Raw genomic sequence first — 14076 nt, 5'->3', positions numbered from 1 at the left:
ACCTCCTCATTTCTTCCATTTGCTTTAGCATCTCTAAACTGGAGAGCAAGTTTCAGTGTCTCTTCAGACATCCATCTTGACCTTTTCCTTCTTTCTTGTCTTCTTAATGACTTTTTGCTTTCATCATGTATGATGTTCTTGATGTCATCCCACAACTCTTCTGGATGTAAACGCAAGAGGTTAGTAGGTAGTAGAACACATCCGTATTGGTGGATAGAAAGCCACTGACTTTCATTTTTGCTGTGTGAGTTGTTTTTCTGTTGCTGTTTATATGTTTTCCTTCTTTCATCACACAACAGGAGACAGCAAGTGTGGCTCTACAGCCAAGCCACAACAGTTCCATCCACAGTCCAATCAATTGGGCAAGAACCAATTCCAGCTGCTATATACCAGAGCAGTGACTACAGTTAACATCTCTAAATCCCCTCTGAATTCACAGTGAACAGAGAAGCTCATCTGATTGTACCCACCAGGAGACAATTAGAAAGTACATGAAACACAGCAGCATACATTCACCAACTTAATACAAACACAACACCACCACAATGCCTAGGAAGCAGTAGAGGGTTTCTGTTCATATGAAGAAGCCCGATAGAGACACTCAAACAAACAAGCTGGAACTAACTTGAAAAGAATTCAAAAGAATGATATGGAAGTACATCCAAACATTTCACAGAAAAGTAGAGGAAAACAAGGAAGAATTCAGAAAAGTGCTACAGGAAAAATCAAACAAACAGATACAGCTCTGGAGACAATACAAAACCTGCAAGCAGAAATCCAGAAGATCAGTACTAAGATATCAGAAATGGACAATACATTGAAAGGACGAAAGAGTAAAAATAAATCAATAGAAGCCAGAATTAGTAAGCTTGAAGATAAATCTCACACTGTTAGTAAGATAGAAGAACAATCAGAAAAAAACAATGAAAAACTCTGAAGCAAGCCTCAGATTTATATGGCGCAACATGAAGAGGAATAACCTATAGGTGATCAGAATTCCAGATCAAGAAGAGACAAAGAAAACTACAGAAAAGATAGTCAAAAAGCTTCTGGAAGAAAATTTCCCTAGTATTACCTAAGATGAGATGATAAATAGTTGAGAAGCTGAACAAACCCCCAAAAGAATAGACCCCAAAAGAAAATCACCAAGACATATCATAATCAAGCTCTCCAAATATCAAAGACTAGGAAAGAATCCTGAAAACAGTTCAGGAAAAAACAAAATGTTACTTACAAAGGAAAACCTATACGGTTAAGTTCCTACTTTTTCAACAGAAACCATGCAAGTGAAAAGCCAATGGGGAGACATACACAAAATAACAAAAGAAAATAACTGCTATCAAAGAATCATATACCCAGCAAAACAGTCCTTCAAATAAGATGCCAAAATGAGAACATTTCCAGATTAACAGACATGAAAGGAATTTGTAAAAATCAAGTCAACTTTACCAAAAATTCTAAAGTGAGTCCTTTGGAGTGAGAACCAGCAAGAGCAGACAACCATAGATTGCCATACTATGTCTGGGTGGTAGCACCACCCAGAATTCCATCTTGATATAGAAGTGCCTAGAGTAAAACAAAACTACAAGACTGAAAATCAGCAATCAGAGATATCTATCATGACGTAGACAAGTACAGAGCAAAAAGAGGGGGAAATACAGTAACAGAATACCAAATGTTGAGTAAGTCAAGTAGATTTCAAGATAAAACAGACTGTCTTATTTTGGCAAAAATAAATAAATTACAGAGTAACCTCAGAAAAACGTAATACACCTTTACATCAAATCAAGGAAAGGAAAATGCATGAATATTTTGTAATTAAAACGATGAGGAAATTGCCCAGGAAAAGCGCGCACGCACACACACACACACACACACACAAAAGAACTCAGCCCTGGGGAAAATGAGAACAAAGAAACCAGGTGCATCACAAAAAACACACAGCAAAATGATTGTTCAGTACCTATCAATAATTATGCTAAATGTCAATGGATTAAACGATTAAATGCACCAGTCCAGAGTACCAGAATGAATACGAAAAAAGGATCCTTAAATATGCTGTCTCCAAGAGACACACCTTACACTAAAAAAGAAACATAGACCAAAAATTAAATGATGGGGGGAAATTGCATAAATCTAATGACAATCAAAAAAGAGCAGGTGGTTTGGCGGCTTCGCCATTCCCGGAGCAGCTGGGCATCTGCGGAGGCGAATGAGGTTTGCTGTGTTGGAGACACGCGTCCCGGACTCCACTACAAACAACCCTCTCCCCTGCCGCGCCGTGAGAGAGCGAGTCCGGCAGGACAGCGGGGCTGGCATACCCTCCCTAGTCTTCCCTTCCCTGCCACGCCCAGCACGGACCTCGCAGCCCTGGTCTCCTCCTTCGTCATCGCCGCGGCGCGCTCCACTGCCCCGCCTGCCGCTTCTCTGATCCGTTTGGGAAGCCTACGAAGGAAACCCAGAAATATGTTGTCATGAAGGCCAAGAACCGTTGCCACTGCCGCCTCCCGCCGCACCCTCTCCGATCTGATCGCTGAGGCACCTGTGGATGCCAGAGAGCTCCCCCAGCGTCGACACCACTTCCTCCAACTAGGATGAGAACTGCGGCTCCAGCAGCTCCTCCGCCTCTTAGGACAGCAGCGAAGGGCAGCCGCAGCCCCACTTGTTGAATTCACTTCTGAATCCTGTGGCCAAGTGGGTCACTTTGAAGGTAGTAGACATGGCAATTTGGAGAAAAGGAAAAAGTTCAGAAAAAGGTCTCTGTAGGTTGTGGGTGATACTATTACAATGAAGCTGATGAAAAGGGAGAAAGGCCTGTTGGTGGCCTTGTCCAAATCCAAATAGATGAATGTAAATCATCCCATTCATCTGGGAGATGAACAGCACAGCCAGGTGGCTGCACAGGGTTGTCTTAGAGGACAAAGTGGCCCGGGTTGACACTCCTGGAACCTTTAGCTTTTAAGATTGTACAGCTGAGTCAAAAAGTTGTTCGTTGTGTACTTTGGCATAAGTTTCTTACTGTTTCTCTACTAAAAACTCTATAAATGTGTGATTTGTTATGTAGCACTTTTTACAGCAAAACTGTACTTAAACAGTTCCAAAGTACATACTATATGAGGCCTCTCCTATCACTGGGTTTCTTATTTCTGTGTGGAATTTCATGTCTTACTGTGTCCTGTAAATAAAGATTAAGTTCCACCCTTTCCTTTTAGTTCATTATGGCTCCATGTGTTTCTAATCTCTAGCTATTAGGGTTGCAAATGAAGGGCAACTCAGCACAGCTGATGTGCATTTAATTTTAACACAAATCACCTGTGGTATCCCTGGTGCAAACAGCATTTGATGATGTAGAAAATAGGAGTGATAACTTCTGAGTCCTAGCTTTGCTATCCTATGTTACTTCTCTTGGTATATGAATAAGGTCCTTCGTGTCTAGGATATAGGGGTAAAAATCACATGGAATTTATTCCTCCTAGACTCCTGGTGTGGCATTGCAGGATTAGCACTGGGCTGCGAACCACCAGGTCAGCAGTTCAAATCCACCAGCTGCGCCTTAGAAACCCTGTACAGAGTTGCTATGAGTTGGAATTGAAGGTGGCTCAGAGGCGCAACCCTGATATCACATTGGAATAGCCTGGGAAAGTTTACCCAGATATTTGGTTGAAACTGGTTAGGGGTGGGGTCCAAGTATATAAGAAACTTCCAAAAATTTGTAGAACAATGGAATTAAAAGTTACTGAAATTATTATTGTTATCAGGACTGCTTGTGAGGGTTGGAAATGTAAAGGTAGGCATTTTGTAGCAAGGATGGGAGTGATTAACTTTGCAATCTAGGAACGGAGGCCCCTGGGACCATCAAGGGAGAAGAGCAGAGATGGAAGCAGAGACGATAGAGCAGCTGGGGACTTTAGACCCAGAGATGGAGAGGGCTGTGCACTGACGACTGGGGTGCAGGCTTGTAGAATATACCTTTGGTTGGTTGATGATGCATGGAGGAGATTGTAACCATGGCAATGAAACAATATACGATAGGATGAATATAAAACTAATGTTCTCCCATGTAAACTAACACATAATTCACAATAAAACATTAAAAAACAAAAGTTACTGAAATTATTTTAAAAAGAAGCAGTGTACACACACGCCCAGGCATGCTTCATTGAGGCAGTTATCCAGGAGCTCAAGACTTGGAGGAGGCTCTGTCCTGATTGGCTGAAAGTGGAGGAGTCACTGGTATTGTGGCTGACCTGGAACTCCTTGTGCTGGTGGCTTCTGTGGTGAAGGCGCCCGATTTCCAGCCCAGGAAGGGTGTGCTAGAGTATCGGTCTGCTTTTGATGAAGAAGCTATGGAGGCTTGCTCTCTAGCTTTTTCTTGTCTTCTTGCTCTTCCTCTGATGGAGGTAGAGGAAATACCATCTGAAGTATTTCTGGAGAGGTTGTCAGAGGCCTGTGAGAACTCGGAGATAGATGATAATCTCAGGGAAGGGATCACTGATACTCAGTCCCACCAGCAGGAATCCACACTAAGCCAGTCTCCAGCAGCTCTCCTTGATGCTAGTTCTACCGAGTGGAGGATGGGCAGCACATTTCTCTACCCTGTGAACGCGCATTGCCTCTTGCAGAAGTGTGGCATCCTTGGAGCAGAGCCCTGAGAAGATCTCAGCAACTGTGGTGGATACAGATCGCCAAGTACTCCATGTCTGAGGATGTTGGCAGCGTCATAGACATCTTTCTCACTTGCCACTCACCTGTAAGGTCAGCGTCTATGAACTGACTCTGCAACCACCTGTGATCTCTAAGGAAACCCTAGAGATGTTCTCAGATGACATTTAGAAGAGGAAGCATCAGTGCCAAAAGAAGGCTCTGGAGGAATGCCACTGAGAGTGCAGGATTGAGAAGGAGGAGAACAAGAAACAGGGCAAGTACCCAGAAGTCCACATTCCCCTAGAGAATCGACAGCAGTTTCCAGACTTCAATTCCAATACTGTTGTTCTTGTTAAGTGCCGTCTAGTCGGTTCCAAATCATAGTGACCCTGTATAGTGTTTACAAGGAGTGGTTGGTGAGCTTGAATCACCGATCTTGCGGTTCAAACTGACTTTGCAGTCCAGTGCATGAGTCCACAGCGTCACACCAGGACTCCAATTCTGATACTAACTTCTCCAGTTCTACTTTGGGTCCCACCAGCACTGAGTGCCAGTGATCACTCTCCCTTTCTTCTCTTAGCAGAAGTCCCGGGTCCCATGCAGACTTTCTGCTGACCCTTCTGTCACCTGCTGACAGTTAGGGTAACCCTTCATTTTGTGTTGGGAGTCTGGAAGAAGACTCTCCCTTCCCATCCTTTGCCCAGAGAACAGCCTCATCCCTCTTACCCATGTGGACAAGAATGTGAAGAGTGACAAGTCAGACCGGATCCCCATGCCCAGTGGACACAGCCACTACTACAGACCCCTTGCTGAAGAAAAAGGAGGAAATGAAAAAAACAAACCAGAAATAGAAGCTGCTGTTAAGCACCTTGGTCCTCCACAACAAGTAGAAACTGCAGGCCCCATCTGCCTTCTCCACCTGATTGTCTTTTACCCTAGATTTTGTTCTGCTGCTGTAATATCTAAGTATTTGAGTTTAAACAGATTAGCTTTGGACGATGGGGGTTTTCACATGAGGAGGAACCAAGCAAATGTTATTGTGCTTTCCAGCTTCCTGTCTTTACACCAAAATAAAACTATTGACTTGCACACACACACACAAAAAAAGAGCAGGAGTGTCAATATTAATCTCTGATACAATAGACTTTACGGAAAAACCAGCATAAGAGAAAAGGAAGGACATTATCTCATGATTAAAATGTCAGTTGAACAAGAGAACACAAGCATAAGAAATATATATGTTCCCAGTGAAGGAGCCTCAAAATACATACATCATGCTCTAATAAAATTGAAGAATTAGATGACTGTACAATAACAGTAGTGGTGGTGGGCTGTGGAGTTGGTTCCAACTCATAGCGACCCTGTGTAGGGTTTCTGAGAATATAAATCTATCGGAGCAGAAAGTCTCATCTTTCTCCCTCAGAATGGCTGGTAGTTTTGAACTGCTGATCTTGAGGTTAGCAGCCCAACTCATAACCACTATACTACCAGAGCTCTTTACAATAATAGTATTTTAATACACCACTGTTAAAAGGACAGAACACCCCAATGAATAGTTTTCATATTGTCTAGATGGGTCTGGTGAAAGGAGATGGGGATAGATTCTTTTGATTCAATAATAAGTAATTGTTATGACTAATTGAGATGGTCACAACTGTAAAGGTAGAAGTTTTATAACATAAAAGGGGGAGTAGTTATCTTACTCCAGCAACAGATAATCCTAGGACCATCAAGGAAGAAGAGCATGAGTGGAATGTGGGACCCTATGCAGAATCAGCATCACCAGAGATGGAGGCAAAGATGATGGCATGGAGAGATAGAGCAGTTGAGGACTCTAGATTCATGGAAAAAGAAAGGCTGTGTGCTGGCGGCCAGGAGGCAGGCTTGTAGAATGTACTCTTTGGTTGTTTAAATGATTATATATTCCTGAGTGTTTTGTGTACATAAAAAACAAAACAAAACAACAGAGGGTATAGAAGCAAATGCTGTTAAATGATGATTCATGGAGGGGATTGTAATCATTGTAATGAAACAAAAAATGATAGGATGAGTGTTAAACCAATGTTCTCCCATGTAAACTACCACTCACTTCACAATAAAAGCATATAAAAAATAAAATTAAAAAAGAATAGAACAACCAGAAAGAAACCCAACAAGACATAGAGGAACTAAACAACACAATCAATCAACTTGACCTCATAGATTTATACAGAGCACTTAACCCAACAAGAGAATGATGCATGTTCTGTTCCAGTGCACATGGAACATTCTCCAGAACAGACCATATGTTAGACCACAAAGTAATTCTCTAAATTTTAAAACATCGATATACTACCAATCGTCTTCTCAGATCACAATGCTACAAAATTGTCGTTATTGATTGTGGTGTTAGGTGCCATTGAGTTGGTGCGGATTCATAGCAACTCCATGCACAACAAAACAAAACATGGCCGGGTCCTGCACCAACTTCACAATCCTTGCTATGTTTGAGCCCATTTATGCTGTCACTTTGCCAATCCATCTAGTTGGGGTCTTACTCTTTCTTGCCAACCCTTCACTTTTCAAACATGATATCCTTTTCCAGGAACTGGTCCCTTCTGACAATATGTCCGAAGTATGAGAGATGACGTCTGGCCAGCCTCGCTTCTAAGGAGCCTTCTGGCTAGACTTCTTCCAACACAGATTTGTTTCTTCTACACTCTTCCTTATTCAATGTCCAACTTTTACATGCATATGAAATCATTTAAAATACCATGGTTTGGGTCCAGCACAATAGTCCTCAAATTAACGTCTTTGCTCTTGAACACTTTAAAGAGGTCTTGTGCAGCAGATTTGCCTAATGCAATACGTCGTTTGATTTGACTGCTGCTTCCATGAGTACTGATGATTGATCCAAGCAAAATGAAGTCTTTGATGTCACTGAATAAGTCATTGGTCTTGCAAAATTCTATCATGCGATATCCAGCATTATTTCTATCATGAAGTCCATATTTTTCAACTACTGCTCCTTCCTCTTTGTTTCCTAACTTTTCATTCAAATCACCAGCAATTATCAATACATTTTGAATGTTTGATCTATTTCAGACTGAAGAAATTGATAGAATTCTTAAATTTCATCATTAATGTTTGTTGTATAAATTTGAATAATAATGGTATTAACTGGCCTTTCATGTAGGTGTATGGATATTATCCTATCTCAGATAACATTATACTTCAAGATAGATCTTGAAATATTCTTTCTGATGAAGAATGTGACACCATTCCTCTTCAATTTATCATTCCTGGTATAGTAAATCAGGTGATTGTCAAATTCAAAATGGCCATTCCGGTCCATTTCAGCTCTCTAATGCCTAGAATATCAATCTTTATGCTTTCCATTTCATTTTTGAAACTTACAATTTTCCTAGATTCATACTTTATATATTTCATGTTCCTATTATTAATGGATGTTTACAGCTGTTTTCCTTCATTTTGAGTTATGCCCCATCATCAAATGAAGGTTCCCAAAGCTTTACTCCATTCGCATCGCTGCAGTCAACTCTGAGGAGGTAGCTTTTCCCCAGTCCAAATACAAGTGCCTTCCAACCACAGGGGCTCATCTTCTGGCACTCTATCTGACAATATTCTGGAGCTATTAAATTAAAAATGTTTCAGTATTCAATATTCTGGTGCTATCTGACAGTGTTCCAATGCTATTTATAAGGTTTTCAGTAGCTAAACATTCGTAATTCCACCTCTCCTTCTTCCTCGTTTGTCTAGTGTGGCAGCTCAGCTGAAACCTGTCTACCGTGGGTGACCCTTGCTGGTATTTAAGATTCCAATCGCATAGCATGCAGCATCACAGCAACTCACAAGTCACCACAATACAGCAAACTTACAGATGAGTAGTGACATTTTAAATTATTTCTATATAATTTTTAAAAATACAATGAACTAAACAAAAAAAATTATAGTGGAAAAATGGTAACTCAGTTTCAAAAGAAAACTAAAAATTTTCAAATAAGTGAAGTAAGAAATAGTGATGTTTTGCTTCCTGTTACACATAGTTATACTTCTTTCCTTTAAAATATTTTGTTTTGTTTTTGTTGTAGTGATGTAGATACACAACAGAATATACACTAATTCAACAATTTTTACATGAACAATTCGACAACATTAATTTCGTTCCTTAACTTGTGCAGCCAGTCTCACCCTTTTATTCTGTGTTGTTCCACCCCTACTCACATTAACTCTGAAGTTTTTATCTAATGTTTCATTTGCTGTTGTCAATTTGAACCCACAGAGATCTTAAAGAACAAAATGCTCAGAGCAACATTTGTTACTACTTAAGGTAAAATAGGACTCCTGGTATAGCACTGTAGGATAAGCATTGGACTGTTAACTAAAAGGTCAGTGGTTTTAACCAACTAGCTACTGTATGGTTGCTATGAGTCAGAACTGATTCCAAGGCACTTAACAATAAAAACAACAGCAAAGCTAAAATATAGTTTGGTTTTGAGGAAAATGGATAGTTTTGGTTTAAAGTTTAAAAATGATCTCAGGACACTAGTTTCAGAGATTCATTCATTCACCCTCAATGGCTCCATAAAATCTGGATTCCAGAAGAACTTGAAATTCTGTTCTGCATTTTCCCTCTTTTGATCAGGATCCTTCTTTGGAATCTTTTATCAAAATGTTTAATAATGGTAGCTGGGCACCATCTAATTCTACTGGTATCATGCCAAAGGGGACTGCTCTCAGTGAAGACAATGAAATAAGTACGTTTCATTTCTTTCTTGTATTACTGACTTTCCTTGTTCCTTGGTTGCTCCGGACACATAGACACTAACAGTTGTATTTAGGATTGCTGCTTGTAGACTTTAATACCCCAGCAGGAACAGATTACCTAATAAATAACTAAGCATGTGCTTAGGGCACCAACAAAACCAATTGTACAAAGCAAAGACCAAGCAGACTGGTTACAAGGAAAAGCAAGTGTCTAAGTGGAAGAGAACTGGCAGGGTACTAAATGAAATTCACACCAGCTCCAGTGTGTGAGAATATGCTGGCCAGAAATGAATTTCATGCAGGGTCATGAGGACACTCAGTGTTTAAACTGCGAGGTTCCGACCACTTCTATATCTTTGTTGACATCTGTCTTCTACAGTCCCCTCCTGTACAGTTGAAACTCTTTTTTCTCAGTGGGTCTCTTGAGAGTATACTAATAAATAAGAAGCAGGGGTGGGTCCAACTGTTGCTATATTTACCCAATATGCAACTAGATCCAACATGAGCATTACATTCATAGATAAAAAGTCTCCGATCCGTTTTGCGAGAACCGTCTTTTACATCCACATCTATTAATCCTGTAACTCCAACTAGGAGGGCTAACAATGCTCTTAGCTATTGGACAAACACAAGGGTATGGTCTTGTGCATGTCCTGATAACTAACCCAATTAAACTCCAGTTCCAGATAATACACAAAAGCAATGAGAGTCAAATAAATTGACATTGTGATTAATTGTATCAAGTTACTTTTTAACTGAATAGCATTTACTTATAGAGTTATGTTCTAAGGTTTGTAAACAATAGTATAATTTAAAATAGGCTTGGCATACACACAGATGCGTTTCATATAATACTAACTCCTTGGAAATCCTATACAGGGTCACTATGAATCAGAACTAACTTGACGGCACTTAACAGCAACAACAACATAGGTAATAATTTTAATACTAATATAACAAATATTCAAATATACTAGAAATATTAACATTTGTCTGGTGTGGTACTGTAGGATAAGCACTAGATGCAAGGTCAATTTGAACCGCAGGTTGGTGGTTCAGACTCACCAGTTACTCCTCTGAACCCCTATACAAGACTTCTGGTGTGAAGCTTTAGGATCAGCACTAGACTGCAAACCACATGGTTGGCAGTTCAAACCCAACAACTGCTCCTCAGAAACCCTATACAAGGTTGCTGTGAGTCAGAACCAACTCGATAGCAGTTAGCAACAACAATATGAGTCAGAAATGACTTGACAGCACTTAACAACAACAACAACAATGATAAAAGGGAGCAAGGTGACTCTAGAGGATAAGCACTGGACTGTGAACCACAAGGTCAACGATTCAAGCCTACCAGTCACTTCCTCTCTGCTCCTGCAAAGATTTATAGCCTCAGAAGCCCTATACAGCAACCAACTCCATGGCACTTAGCAAGAACAGCAATGTAAAAGGTTTTAAGGTATACATCAAGTGAGTTTCATTTTTCATTGTTGCATAGGATACAGTACTTGATATTATTCATTAATTTATAGCATTAATTACAAATCAAGCACCAAAACTGAAGTATGAGTTCTTTAAAGAAAAATTGGTGAAAGTCAATTTTTCATTGTGAGAAATGAGCAGAATTTTATATTTATTGTTGAAACAACTAAGTTCGTGACTCATTAATTTTGCTTTAAAATATATGAAATATTCTTTTTATAGAAAATGTGGTACATAGCAGTAAATCTTAGTACCCTGAAGCAACTAAAACATGTTATCATCTGGTTCATCTCATGCTGCTAAAATAGCATATACCACTTTTGTGTTTAATCATTAATATTATAGTCACAATTAAAAAGTTCCAGGGACTTATGCCAAGTGTACTACACAGATGCGCTACATGGACCCTCTATCACAAAGAGACAAGAGGCCACATAAAATAGACACAGACGAAAATTCTGGCACCCTGAACTTCAGAAGAAAGGTTAGATAGGTGGATGGAGTGCTCGCTGGGAGGAGAAGCTGAGCAGGCAGGGTGAGAGAGAGAGACAGACTGGTGAAGGCCTGGCTAGCTCCACCATCTATGAGCAGCTTTGGCCGTGGAGGGAGGCCTGCCTTTTGCGCAGTTGGTTGGCATAAAAGGTACGATTTCTTCTTTTTCCCCATACTCTCCTGGTGACCAAAATGTGGTCAGCTCCCACCCTCATCCACTCCCAGCACAGATCCTGCTCTCTGGGAGTTGGGAGCCTGCGTGGTTGAGAACCATGCCAAGGTGGCTCTCAGGTGGGGACCGGTTGTTCAACTTTGGAGTGCCGTGTTGGTGCCTAGATTCATATGGGCTCAGCTCCAGACCTATAGAACATCCAAAGCCAACAAACTAGCTTATTACAAGTTACGCTGCCCGCAGCTTCCCTGTGGTCCTAATGTACATTGAAACCAGCTCCATCAGGGGGTCCTCACAAACTGCTTCCAGATTGAGTACACTGAACACAGGTAACACTAAGTTCAACAGGAACTCCATCTAGGACCAGAAACTCTGCTGTCACATCCCTTCTACAACCACATCGTGAGCTCCTTGAATTGCATGAGCCGAACTGAAAAATAATTCAAAAGAATGATAACTAGGTACCTTCAAAGGATTGATAGAAAGATCAAGAAAAGCAAGGAGAACACAATAAGAACTTTAAAAGAATTAGGAAAACACTACAAGAACAAACAGACAAAATAAATGCAAATTTTGAAGCAATACAAAACCTGCAATTAGAAATCCACAAGATTAATACTAAGATCTCAGAAATGGACAATACATTGAAAGGGCAAAGGAGTAAATATGACGCAATGGGAGTCCAAATTAGTGAGCTTGAAGAGAAATCTCTCAACACTAGTATTCTAGAAGAATAATAAGACAAAAAAGAAAAAAACCTGAAGAAAATCTAAGAGTTATGTGGGACACCAGGAAGAGTGATCAAAACTCCAAACAGGAAGAGATAATTACAGATAATTGTCAAAGAGTTGTTGGAAGAAAACTTCCCTAACATCATGAAAGACAAGATAAGCATACAAGAAACTGAACCAAGCACAAACAGGATAGATCCCAAAAGAAAATCACCAAGACATATCATAATCAAACTTTTCAAAAATTAAAGACAAGGAAAGAATCTTGAGAGCAGCTCGGGAAAAATGTAAAGTTACCTATAAAGGAGAACCAATAAGACTAAGTTCTGATTTCTCAGGAGAAACCATGCAGGCAAGAAGGCAATGGGATGACAGATACAAAACTATGAAAGAAAACAATTGCCAACCAAGAATCATATACCCAGCAAAGCTGCCCCTCAAATATGATAGCAAAATTAGGACATTTCTTGATAAACAGAAATTAAAGAAATTTATAATGAACAGATCAACTTTTAAAAAAATGCTCAAGAATGTTCTTTGTACTGAGAACCAACAGCAGCAGAGAAAAACCTGAGATTACATTTCATGACAATACCATCTAGAACTCAATCCAGATATATAAGTATTTAAAGTAAGACAAGTCTACAAGACTGAAAACAGGAAATCAGAGACAGCAATGTATAATGAAGTCAACTACAAAGCAAAAAGAGGGTATAGTGTAGATACAGGACTTCCAAATGATAAGGAAGTCTAGTAGATTTCAAGATAAAACAGACTGTTTTAAGTAGGGAAAAAAATAAATAAATTACAGGGTAACTTCAAAGAAAAACAATACATCTGCATATCAAAATAAAAAAAGGGGGAAATCAGAAAGATTAAGTAAACATTAACAAAACAGAAATGAAAATGAAAAGAAAATCCACAAATAAAATGAACTCAGCATAGAGAAATATGTGGAACAAAGAATCTAACAACACCACAAAAAAACACATAAAATTGCCAATAAGCAGTTCATACATATTGATAACTACACTGAAGTGTACCAGTCAAGAGTAGAATAGATAAGAAAACAGGATCCTTCAGTATGTTGTGTACAAGAGACATATCAAAAAGACGGAGACCATCTAAATGCCCATCAACAGAAGAATGGTTAAACAAACTTTGGTACATACACACAATGGAATAATACTACAAAATGTTGAAGAATAATGAATCTTTGAAACACCTCACAACATAGTTAAACATCAAGGAGATTATGCTGAGTGAAATTAGTCGATCACAAAAGGACAAACATTGTATAAAACAACTGTAAAAAGTTAGAAAAAATATTTTCTTGATAAAAGAAAAATAAAAAGAAGTTACACCATGGATAGCTAAGATACACATATACTCACAAGGGTAATTTAAAAATTGTTACAATATCATAAAAATTTTTAGTAAAAAAGTTTCAAAATGTGAAGCTATTATTTCTCAACAGATGCTCCATCTAGGTTTACACACTTCTCAAGATGGTGTTTCCATCTCTGTAAACCTTGCCCAAAGAATTCTGTGTTATTTGATTTGTACCACGTCAGAATGGCAGTTTTGGCATCTGTCTTAGTTCTCTAGCTACTGTTAACAGAAATACCATAAGTGGATGACTTTAATATGCAAAAATTTATTTTCTCACAATTTGGGAGGCCAGAAGTCTGAATCCAGAGCACCGGCTCTGGAAAAAGACCCTTGTTTCCCTTCAGCATCTGTAGGCCCACCTTGGAGACCTCCATGTGCTGTGGCATCCATCTTGTT

The 14076-nt window shown here is 39.5% G+C and overlaps 1 pseudogene; it reads left to right on the top strand.

Annotated features, from left to right (window-relative positions):
• The first annotated feature begins 2139 nt into the window (after positions 1-2139).
• On the top strand, positions 2140-5390 carry LOC102832145 (annotated as a pseudogene).
• The last annotated feature ends 8686 nt before the right edge of the window (positions 5391-14076 follow it).

Source organism: Chrysochloris asiatica, unplaced genomic scaffold (assembly GCF_000296735.1).
Source record: "Chrysochloris asiatica unplaced genomic scaffold, ChrAsi1.0 scaffold00123, whole genome shotgun sequence".
NCBI lineage: Eukaryota > Metazoa > Chordata > Mammalia > Afrosoricida > Chrysochloridae > Chrysochloris > Chrysochloris asiatica.
This window is presented reverse-complemented; position numbering and strand designations above follow the sequence as displayed.